Here is a 12,517-nt window from a genome sequence, read left to right as displayed (position 1 = left end):
CTGAGTTGTGGGCTCCTGAAGCAGTCTCAGGCTTTGTACCCAAAAGCCACATCAGATAGATGGTGTCTTGCATGTGTCATTGTATGCAGAGGGTTTCATTTTCCGGCTTCCAGAACATCTGCATCTGTAGTTTTATTGTAATGCTGATGGGACATGAATACTTGTTTTTACATACAGGGCAGATCTCACAAGTGGCCCTATTACTAAGTTTCACATTAGGCAAGAAATTTTTGCCTTCTCAGTCATCTTATTCTGCTGTTTTTCAGTCTGTTCAGTTGAGTTCACCAAGGTGACCTTTCTCACTGAGTTTTCTGTGACTGTGTACCCAGGGGTTTGCCTAACAAGGCTACCTGTCCCTATGAGCCTGACCTCTCTTAGATCACCACAGCTATGGAATTACGATCTCGATTTATTGTGGAAATCCTTGACTGGCACAGCTTTTGGGACATGTATCTGCACATCTTGATCCAAAGATCCCATTAGCTGTCTGAGGCACTGCCTTATGAGTTCATGGCAATTAAGGAGAACACAAAAATTAACTTGGAAATTTTATTAGATTCAACCAAGGGATTTGGGGCAGATTAAGTTGGTTTGGTTTTTGGGGAATGCACTTTGTAGAGTTCTGTTCCTAAAATTACTGTAAGGAGCAATGAATTTATTAGTGCAAGAGATTCCACCATGTAAATCTTCAGGTAAGCCATAGGTCTGTGTTCATTGTCTTTAGTATGTGATGCTCTCACATGTTTTTAGATGTACTAAAGAAAAACAAAGCTTTTCTTTTCAAGGAAAAGCTTAGCAAGTTTTGTGGTTTTCCTTCTTTCTCAGAATCTCTCCAGTTAGAGTTGTTGATAATATCCTGGTGTAAATGAGAAAAATATCTTCATCTGTTCTTATTCTCCTTAAGGGGAATGCTGTGAAATGTGTGAAGCATTAGCCATGGGGTTTTTCCATTCCTATGCAATTCCTCTTTTTATTATTCTCTGTAGTAATAAAGATATTCTTTTATTGTAAGATAAGGTATCTCTGTGCCACTTGCTTTTTACTTAGTTTATTGTTCTTCCAGATCAACCTATCTTGCTACTGCTTCTGTTTTAACTTGTTTATAAGTTCTCTGTCAATTACAAATTATTATATGTATAAGAATCAGTATATGTATATATTTAAGAAGATAATCTAGACACAATTGTTCAGTCTTTTTCTCCCTTTGTTTTGAAACCTTGTGGTGAGTGAAATTAGGATGAGAATTTAAACACAGAATCCTAAAATTGATGGTGACTTTTTTGTGACATCCCACAAGGACTTTAGGGAGGGTTAAATGTGAGCTTAACTCTGGTTTGGCAGAGAGGCCACCTTCCTGCCATAATCCATTGTTTTAAATCTCTCGGACTCTGCAGGGGAAGGCAAGGGCTGATATGTGACACTGTGTAAGGAATACTACAGCAACAAGATCCTGTGAACCATTGTGGGTGTTCAGATTGCCTGTACAATCCATGTTCCAGGACATCAGGCACTGGGTACCATAGACATTGCTCTGGCTTTTCAGTAACTGTCAGCCAGTCTGCCAGGGAAACTCACTGTATCACAAGGAAGTTCTGGACGAATATTTCAGTTTCCTTTATTTATGGTATGGGAGCAGAAGCGTGCTAAACTTAGTTCTGTTCATCTTCACGCTTGAGGTGCCTCCTTTTGGGCAGAACTGCTGGGTTGTGTCATAGGCTGGCAATTGCCTTGGCAGTGAGGGCCAGCGTGGCCACAGTGGCTGGGCTGGTTCTGCCCCAGACGGGTGTGGGGATGTCAGTGCACTGATAAGCATCTCTGCTTGATTCATAGCCCAGCTCCAGCAGCACCAGGGCAAGGGCCATCTGTGTGTGCCTGTGGCTGGACCTCTGCATTCACAGGTATGCTCTGGAAGCCATTTGTCTGTGTGCCAAAGTGTTGTGAGGACTTAGGGCAGCAGCACTTCAGGCTTCTGCTCTACAATCATAGCGTAGGAAAGCATTAATGTATTTCTGGTAGAAGCTATGTTATTATGCATAATTCAAATTGCTGACTCCATGTCTTCCTGTGTATGTTGCCTTTGGAATACAAATGGTAAAATCAAGAAGCTTGTAGCTTAAGTTCAAAAGACTCCAGGTCATAACTCAGGAAATAAAGTTCAAATTTCTTCCTTTGCCAAATTTTTGTGACTCATTCAGATTACTTATCTTTTACTGTCTCAATTTACTGCCTTGGAATTTAACATAAACCCACTTGTTTCTGCCCTAAACTTTTCCCAGCCATTGTTGAGGCATAAAAGATAATGAGTAATTTCAGATGTCTTCCTCAGTAGGATTGAGAAGGAGTCGTGTCACTCAGAAAAGTTCCTGAGGAGACAAATGCTGAAAGTAGAGATTGTATCTTCATCCGTGTATTGCATAGTTATTCTTGTCAGTGTGTGACATGAACAGATCCCCAGACAATCAAAGGCTGTGTCAACTTTATGGAATAGACCTTTTGGAGGTCAGCTTTCAAATTTAGGAGATTATTCTAAATATGTAGTAACTTCATGTTTTCAGTGCTAGATGACCTTTATTTGTTTAAAATATAAGGTGGCCAAAGCTAAGATTCCAGGGTGTTTTTGGAACTATTTTATTGAAAACCAACTCGACACTAAAATATTACATCTTGGGCTTTCTCTGTTGAGCTAGAATGTAAAGGATAGATTTTTTTTTTCTAAGTTAAAATTTGTGTCACGAATGTGGTTGAAAATGTTAAAGCTAAGTCAGACAATGGTCATCTTTAGTATCGGGGAATCTTCTGTGTACTGGCATGCTTTAAGAGAAGTTGAATTAGTTTTACCCACTTCCTGTGCAGAGCTATTCCTGACCTTGTAGCAGTTTTTCCAAGGTGTTAAGCACTGGTGGGACCATGCATTGGATAATGTGGGCTCCACAGGACACATGTGGAGATATTGGAGAGTGTGAAGCCAAGGGCCAGGAAGGTGTTCAAGGAAAAGCATCATCCTGTCTGCAGGGAATGGCTGGGAGCACTGTGCTTCTTCAGCTCAGAAGAGAAGGCATCAGGCATTTATCCATCAGTGGATAAATAGCTGGAGGGAGGGTACAGAGAAGACAGAACTTGGCCACCTTTGCTGCCTGATGCCAGAACCAGAGCCACTGGGTACAAAATATAACAGGTGAGTTTTCCTCCAAACATCAGGAAACGTTTTTTGCAATGAGGGTGATGAAGCACCAGCAGAGGTTGGCCAGAGAGGCATGGCATCCAGTAAGTCACTGCCAGTTCTGAGAGCAAGCCTGGGACAGCAGCAAGTACCCTCCAAAGGCGTACTACTACTCCAGAGTGTAACTTCAGGAGTTCCCTTCCAACCTCAGCCTGTGATGTTAATGATTCATGAACAGGAGCATCACAGGACCAAATCAGTTATGCTTTGAAGGTTTCAGCTCTGACACTCTGCCATAGCTCTGCTAAATTGATGCATTAGTGTAGGACATTGTGACCCAACCACTACCATAGCTAAAATGGTACTAGGGCTGGGAATGTCTGGTGGAGTTGGCTCACTTCTGTGAATCTGTCACCCAGTTATCTGGTATACTTATGGAAAAACACTTCTAATTATGCTTATCAGACAAAAGTGAAATTCTTTTGGGTGAAGAGGGCTGATGTCAGGGGAATCCAAGGAACTCCTGTCTGCAAGCTTTTCCTTAACTTGTGAGAATTCTTTCTTCTTCTTGCTGCTGTTAATTGTATGCAGTCTTTAGGCCTATGAAGAATTGAAGAGTTGAATAATCCAATGTGCAATCAAAATCTAAAATCCCCTCTCTGTTATACTATTTTATATTTTTCTGCTCAATGGGATATTTTTAGTTTAGTTGAAAGGATTTTGTACTATTTGTCTAGTCTCTGACTGCACTATGTTGTTGAACACTGCATTCCTTACTAGACAGAAGGAAATAGCACTGCTAAATGTTTTCCAAACATCAGATGTGTTTTAATGTCACTCATTAACCAGTCCTATGAGCCATTAAAAGGCCACTTGCCATTTTCCCAGCGCTACTTCTCCTAAGCAGGCCTCTGAGAAACTTGAGTTTACCTTAGCTATGGCTCTACAGAGCAGTCTCTGGTGTTTTGGTGTTTGTGCCTGGCACAGGGCAGGTTATTACATAAAGACTACAACCTTGAGTATGTTTATGAACATAGGAAATAATATGTATTAATAATGCAAAATAATACGAAATAATAGATATGATTGTTGCTCTGATCAGAAACCCCCCAGAATGGGCTCTTTAGTCAGGCTGTTTGTAGGTAATGAAGACTGTTGTTTAGTTTTTCTTAGGGCAGTGATTGTCTGAGGAGTATTGTGGTAGTGCTGCCTTAGGTGCCTGGCTTCACAATTTCTTTCTCATATTGCTTCTTATGTAGTAGATTTCTGTTACGTGTTACAAACTTGGGTAGTCCAAGAGCTTTATTTGCACGTTGTTTACAGAGGGTGCTTCATACTTGCACAGATCCCAAACTGATGGTGATTTAATCTCTTCTGCAAAGGAGAGACTATATAGCACTATGTCATCCAGGTATCATGATAAAAAAGGGGGTTTCTTGTTTCTTTTTTTGACCTTAGGAAATGATTAGTGGGAAGTCATTCAGCTGATCTAATATTTTTTTTTCTGTGGAACGGCTGTAAAGTAGCAGCCCTGAAGATTTCCAAATGAATGTCAATACAGATAAGATATTTAGCGGCTTCCTCAAAATTTGTTCAGTTGGAAAGGCACACTTAGTTGGGAGGATGAACAATTAAAACAGAGATCAAGTACTTGAAATTGCTAGTTTCTCGTTGTTTCTGAGCTTGCCAGGAGGGCTCCAGTGCAAACTGAAGTAAATGATGGTGAGATTCAAGCAACTTAAACCACTGGCTGCTTTGGTAGTGGTGACTTGTTAGCTATGCAATGGGGAAATCGTGTTTATGAAGAGAGTTTATGACAGCAAAACTGGGATCATAATGTACTGAGACTTTTTAATCTATTTTCCTTATTACACTGAGTTCCCCTTCTTTCAGGATATTTAGTGGCAGCCTACCTGGTTTTAGTTGACTGATGTACAGTGCCCACAAGACGACAAGCACATTTGATCTAGACACAGTTTTAGCAGCAAATCATCAGAGGGAAAGGTGTTAAATCATCTTGAAGATTTTAGTTTCTTTAGGCCTATGCTGTGAGATTTTTCACAGCTCTGTGTCTCTGGCCTTGCATTAAATATTGTTGTTAACTTTGTGGTATGGAGAAGCTTCTAAGAATGTTGATATTAAGGTTTTCTCTCCCTCTATAGATACAGATTTCAGTACTCTAGTCTCAAATACTCTGAATCCACTAAAGGATAATCAGTAAAATGACTTTTGTCACAGAATGACTGTTGAATTTCAAATTATTTGACAGGTTAGTTTAAAAATAAGAAAATATTTATTTCTCCCCAGCAGGTTGATTTCTTATATGAGGTCTTTATGATCATGTCTCCTTGTAATTCAAGTATTACAGATGTTCAGGAAAAAGTTTTGTAATATGCTCACATTCCTCTTAAAAGAGTAACAAGGCTTGGGGGGATAGTAAGTTGGAAGTAAAAATACCGACCTGGGAATATAGCTAGATGTGATGAGTTGTCCCAATGGTTAAAAAATCGTATTTAAAAATTACCAAAATATAGCTCAGAATAAAAAGATGCTGGACTTTCTCGCCTGTTCAGACAATTTGACCAAAGACACTTAGTGTTCACAACTTCTGACATTTGATGGTCATCTTGACTATTGGGAAAGCTCTGTTCCTCCCTCCAGGAAAAAAAAGGAGAGAAGCCTTATCTGTTTGCCTCAGCAAGGCTTCTAAAGCTCTCTCTGTAGGTATTAATGCTTTTAGGACACCATTGGTTTTAATGCAAACCTCTGAGCTCAGTTAGCCTTCTCTCCAGGATTTAGAGCTGTTGGAGGGAAGCAAATCAAACTGTGGTTTCCAAGGTATAACCTGAACTTAACTGCTCATGAACTGGACTTTCATGGGTGTTGTCCACTACACAGCAGTAAAAGCCCTAGGGGATGTTCTCATATCTCATGCATTTCATTCTTAAACTGTACTTTCCTTTTCAGGTCTAGTTCTGGGAGTTATCTGAAATAATGCTCTCAATATGTGCTTTAAAGATGGGAATGTAGGTATTGGTAATAAAAAGGTGATGTTAGATCCAAACACGTTGTTACAAGTTTTGGTATTGGCCAAGTTAGTGGCACAGAGCCTTACTGTTGTCCTGCTTTGCTATGAAGTAAATTACATTATCTTAGATTTCAATATAGTTAAGCTGAAAAGTTTAGTGTGCTCTTGGCTTGAACTGTAACTACCAATAGCATCATGAACTTGTTGTTCTTTGATGTGGTCGTGCAAAGATGTTTATAAAAAGTGCTGTTCTGATGAGCAGGGCAGTCACATCTAGTAGAAGAAGCTCCACTTCACTTAAACATGGGATTCTTCTGAATAATGTACCTCCACTTTGTATCTTCTCCCCATGCAAACAGAAAGTACTGTTTGTGCAATACGATTAATTTCCTTGTCTGCTGCTGCTGTTGGGAAGTACGAATATGTCCCCTCTACACAAGCCCCACAGTGGCCAAGGAGGTGCTAATGGCACTGAGAGTCCCAAGCCGTTGGCAAGTACCGCTTTTAGCCATCGCTTTGCGGGAAAGAGATGCAGAATTAAATAGGAAATTAAGCAGGGATGACAATCAACTCCTACATTTCCCTATCCATGGAGAGCTATCAGATTTGGGTTTATCTCCTGTGAATGGGGTCCGTTGTTAAAATGGTGGTGACCCCTGCTAGGACCACAAGTTGCTTTTAAAACTAAGTGTCGGAATATTGTGGCATGAAGCTTGGCTTTCCCTGTCACTATCTGGGTGCTGTCTTCCGCTTGCTGTCAGAGACAAGGCAAGGCTGATTCCAAAGGTACAGCAGAGCCGGTGAGGCTGAGAAAAAAACCAGCTTAATTTCTTATGCGTGAGCAAATGGGGCTTGTAATAGACTCGGCTGTCTGTACGGAGCAGCAAGTGTTATCCGGGGCTCCAGGGCACGGAAACTGCAGCCTGGGGAATTCCTGCATCCGCCTGAGCTGCCGGCACCGACTGAGGGCACGCTGCTAGCCCCGGGCAAGCCGTGTGCCGAGGGCCGGCCTCTGGGCTGCCCAGGGAGTTCCACATCCTGGGGAAACGGGCATGAGACTCTAGAGATGCTTGGCGGCACTGCTGCTGCACCCCTGCTATCGGCAGAGCTAAGACAGCCCTGTCCTAAAAGGGAGTTTTATTCCATAGGGGAAGCCATATGTTTAGCTTAATTGCAGCCAAATTTTATGATCATGGGGAAAGTGATGGGTTTTAGTGATGCAGTGCTTCAGACAGGTGGCTGTACTGTAGGAAGGCATTTTATCTGTTTGATGAACTGCATAGATTTGTCAACTTTTTCCTTGGGGTTTGGGGAATTGGGTGGGGTGGTTTTGGGAGGTCATGTGTAAGGGTAAGAAAAAGGGCAAGATTACCTTAAAGGTGACTCATTGGGACAAAACTAAACTCTTTCTACTCTGTTAGTTTAATGTTGGAATTTTTTTTTCTGGTACTTGGTGAGTTTGGGGTGTTTGCATTCCCAGTGATGTTAGCGCTTAGAAATTGAGTAGAGATGTTATTACATCTGAGATGTAAGATCTCATTTTAATGAGTAATTTATTGTACACTTTACGATTATTAGCAGAGAATAATCTATCAGTTAAAAACCAAAATACATCTCCTGGTTTTCTGTATGACAGGTCTGAGTCTCTGATCTGATACTAGACTAGTTTTATTGATCAGCTTAGTTACTTCTGTGTTCGTCCAAAACAGGTTTCTGAATGGCGAAATAATTGTGCAGAAGTGTTATATTCTTTTTCTACGGTCACAGGTGTCTAGCATGTTCAGTTTTGGGGGACCTCAGTCTCCAACTATAATTCAGTTCATAGTGACAGAGGTCACTGTTCCGTATACAGATATTACTTGTATTGGTACAAGGGGAGGCAGGTGTTAGCTCTTGTTTGGAAGAGTAGCCTGAGGAACATGACAGATCTAGGTGATTGCATCACAGAATGTACGCCCTGTGTGTGGTGTACTGCGTTTTATTACTGGTTAGTTTGGGGAAATAAAGAGAGAAGAGCTTTCTGTGGAGTATATTAAATTATCATATGTGAGAAATTGTTGTCTGATCCCAGACAGAAATACTAAAATATGCCTTATTTTCTCTCTGTTTTGAATTGGTCAACTTCTGAGCTGTGGTCCTTGATTTATGGTCCAGAAATGTTTCTTACTATTGCGCAGTTACTATAAAACCAGTGTAGGTCAGTTAATAGGAAATTACAGGTACAGCTGCACTCTGGTTTCAAGCACCAGCAGCAATGTGCAGAATAGTGAAAAAATGATGCATTTTGGATTTGGAAGTCCTGGTTGTTTCCAAAGGGTCCACGCTGTAACAACAAATATGTCCCTTCTGAAAGCTCAGTCAGGCATGCACTGGGAACTGCTGTCACAGCAAGAAGAGCCTAATTTGAACAGCCTGAGTAGCACAATTGCTCACAGCATTGCAGCAGCCTCGAGGTCACTCCTCAAGGTCTCACAGCACCATTTGGCTGGTTGGGCTTTTTCTTCCAAGGAGTTATGATGTGTATGCAAGCTTTTCTGTACTGTCTGTATTAATAACAATTGGGAAATTTATTAGTTTTCAGAAAAGCTGTTTGTACAGAAAATTGAATTCTTCCTTGAGGAGTATATCAGTGCTTCCAGAGCAGAAAGAGAGTCTGGCTGTGGGAATGGGGAGGAGGAACAATGGTTTTAAACTGATGAGGATAGTTTTAGGTGGGATATGAGAAGGAACTTGTCATTATGAAGGTGATGAGATATGTTGCCTAGAGAAGCTGTCAATACCCCATCTCTGGAAGTGTTTAAGGCTATGTTGGGTGGGATTTGGGGCAGCCTGATCTGGTGAAAGATGTCCCTGCACATGACAGGGGCTTGGAATTAGATGATCTTTAAAGGTCCCTTCAACCCAAACCATTCTGTAATTCCTAGGACCTCGAGTTGTTCTATCCAGCCTCTGGGATGCCTTTCTGCAACTGGATTTTCTCTTTTAATTACAAACTTGGCCATGGTGTCCAGGGTGAGGTACTTGGGATTGGTCATGATTGCAATTAATGTGTGATTTGTATCTATCAGCAACAATCACTGACATAATTGCATTTAATTATTTCTGCTATTATGTGGTATTAAGGACTTAGAATGTTTCAAGGTAACAATTACATGGAAGTTGTTTTTCCTGTAATTAAGTAGCCAGTATTATGCTGTTAAGTAGAATTTGAACCCTAAAATAGAAACATTTCTTCTCAACTGTGCTTTTGTATCTTAGCAAAGCAGTATCTGGGTTCTGGGAGTGTCTGAAAATGCAAATGAGAGCAATAACTAATTTGTTTTACTAAATAACTAATCAGTTTTAGAGAAGCAAAGCTATGATGTTTGTGTTAATTTCCCTTTTCAGCAAAAGATGTTATTTGAAGAAAAAACATGCTTAGTTCACATTTAAAAGACTTGAAGGCTTGAGGCAATATGATCAAGTTGTTAGTATTCAAAGTTCTTGATCAATGTAAATGTTGAAGGTTTAATTGTTTTTACTAGCTGTTTGGTTTATTTTTTTTCTCTAGCATGATTCTTAGGCTTGCATCTTATTAATGTTATCATTGCACTAATAGCAGATACAGTTCTTATTTCCTAGAAGTATGTGGTCCTTCCAGAGCTAATACTGCTGTGTGCTCCTGTGCAAATTTTGTTTCTGTAACTCAGAATCCTTTTGGGGATGTCCAACTGAAAGTTATGTAGCTGTGAAACTGAGAAAAACCACTGTCTCCTCAGGTTTTTTTGCTGTTTGACACAATGTCTGACATGCTGATAAAAAGCGATGTTCTGTATTGTCTACCTTCTATTCCGGCAGTGGAACATTCAGCAAGTAAAGGAGGCCCAAAGAGCTTGTTGCACTGTTAGTGCTCCACGGCAAACGCATGTTAGCTGCATTTTCAAGATCCAATCTGTGCCAGCTTAACTCAGATAGAATAGAGGCTGCTGAGAAATTGGAGTTAGCATTGTAGTTAAAAATAACAGCTTGTCATTTTTACTGCTTTTGACTCTTGGATAGGAAAATGACTGTCACTCCAAAGGGGCTGTGTTGGTAATATTCTATACATAAGTACTTCTCTGTCTGTATACACGAAATATTGGAGATAACAATACATTGTATAGAAAGTGGTCTGTAGGTTCTAAAAGGAAACTACGATGGGAATGAAGATGGAAAGCTTCTAGTTTAAGAAGGAAAAGCATAATATGCTGGGCATCGTGCATTTAAAAACAGACAGCCATAGATAAAATTATGCAATGTTTACTTCTTGAATTGATAAGTTACTTGAGCTGTAACGGAAGCCCACTTGTGTTCTTCTGGCTCATATTCAATCCAAGATAATTCATGGTCTCTTACTAATTGTGTACAGGCCATAGCAACAGTTAAAATTATGCAAGTGTCTTCTGGCAACAATGCCATTATACCATAAGCATACACTGAACTCAGCTCTGGTGAGCTCAGCATCAGCCTGGAATTCCAGCCAGAATCTCAGCCTGTTACTGATAGATGCCCCTGTGCAATGGGGAGGTAAATGTTCTCAGCTGTAACCACATTTCATGGTGATTTCCCAGCGCTGTTTTTAACTGTGCACTTAAAAATGGTCAGTGGCTAGGACCCAAGATTTTTTCTTCATGGTTCATGATCAGTCAAGAGAAAATTGGGGTCCTAAGATAGACCTTGTGTAGTGAATGGCCCTGGTAAAGAAAACCAGCAGATAAAAGTGGGAAAGGAAAGGTGCATGTTTGTCCCCATGGAAATGGGGGATTAGATTTGCTGTTATTTATGGGGGGGTACCTGAGGTAGGCTTTCTGGTGTGTGGCTTTGCTGGCACACGTGCTGTCTGTCATTCTACTCTGACTTGACAGAGTCAAGCAGATTTCTAATCAATCATATCTCAGTATAGATTGTCCTTTTCTGGCTTTTATGCCTGTTGTAACTTGGACCAGCATAGTCCAAAAATAGCCTATTAGCTGAAGAACTGTTATGTATAGATGATGTACTTAGTCCCTGGAACTTGCAGAATCTATTTTTTACAGCACTGCTTATGAATACATTTCAAATTACTGATACAAAATCAGTTGGTCTTCTTTCCCTGTTGTATTTATCACAACCATGTAATTATGGAAGAAGAGTTTCATGAAGCGTGGCATGTCAGCAGTACTACTTTATTAGGAGTAAAAATGTGTCAAGCTCTGAATAACATGAATTAAATAAGAGATGAATTCTGCAAGAAGCTGATCCATCCTGATATTCCCTGATGCAGTTGTCTCTGTCTAATCATTTGAGTGATGCTTGTGATTCAAGCACGAAGTATAGGCTGGGATTTTGGTTTCTGCTCCTTAGATGATGATGGGAACATCTGAGTAACAGAAGGTGCTGGTAGAACAGGATGATACTTGTTCATTCCTCCTCCTGCCACCCCCCAACTACACCTCCCCAAAAAGGACTCCTCAAAATCCATGTCAAGCGTGGAGGTAGAGGGTGAGGCTGGAATGGGAGCAGTACTATTGACTAACCCTGGGGTATGTTCCTGCATATCCTGCTGGGTGTCCTTGGGGTGGGCCTTCTTGTGCCCTTTGGGACTAAATCCTCACTGCAAGTCAGTGTTGCTTCATGGATCACAGCTGGTTTGTAGCCATGGGACTTGATAGAGAAAGAGCTGAGCACTCCTTGTTTCACTGCTTCATGAAAAGCACCCTCTGCTAAGCAGTTTTTTTTTATTTCAGATAAGGTAGAGCTGCTCTACCAGTTTTATTTTGAAAGAGAGAAACTTTCAGTGAAAAAATTTTGTTTGCTGTTGTGTGGGAAGTTGGTTTCAACAATTTTTTCTAAATACTCTAGAGGAGAAAAAAGAATTAATAAGCAACTTCATTACGTTAAGAAATATCATAAAACCTATTAATGACAGAAGCAGCCTAAACACTCTTGTGTTTGCCTTTTACTGGGTTTTGCATTGCTTGTATCCAAGGTCCTAAACAGTGAATATAATTGGATTATTTAGTTTTAACACCTTCCCACTTTAATTTAGGTGGGGGAAAAAAAGGTAACAGGCTCTGAGCTTTCTTGAAAAGCTCCAAAGCTAGGAGAGAAAAAAATCAGTAAGTGTACTCCTGTTTCGTTAAATCCACCCCATTTCAGAGTTCCATTAAGGCAAATTGGCTCCATGTAGTTCATTTTAGTGTAATTTCTGAGTCTCCTGTGTCATGAGTGTGGAGGCTCCTTTGTGTGGCAGGGTTAATTCCTCTCTCCAGAAGTTCAGGATTTAAAACCCATGCTAAGTGCAAGTAGCCTAGAACAAAGTGCTTTGGTTC

Source organism: Geospiza fortis, unplaced genomic scaffold (genome assembly GCF_000277835.1).
Source record: "Geospiza fortis unplaced genomic scaffold, GeoFor_1.0 scaffold896, whole genome shotgun sequence".
In the NCBI taxonomy this organism is placed as follows: Eukaryota; Metazoa; Chordata; class Aves; order Passeriformes; family Thraupidae; genus Geospiza; species Geospiza fortis.
Note: the sequence above shows the minus strand (reverse complement) of the source record.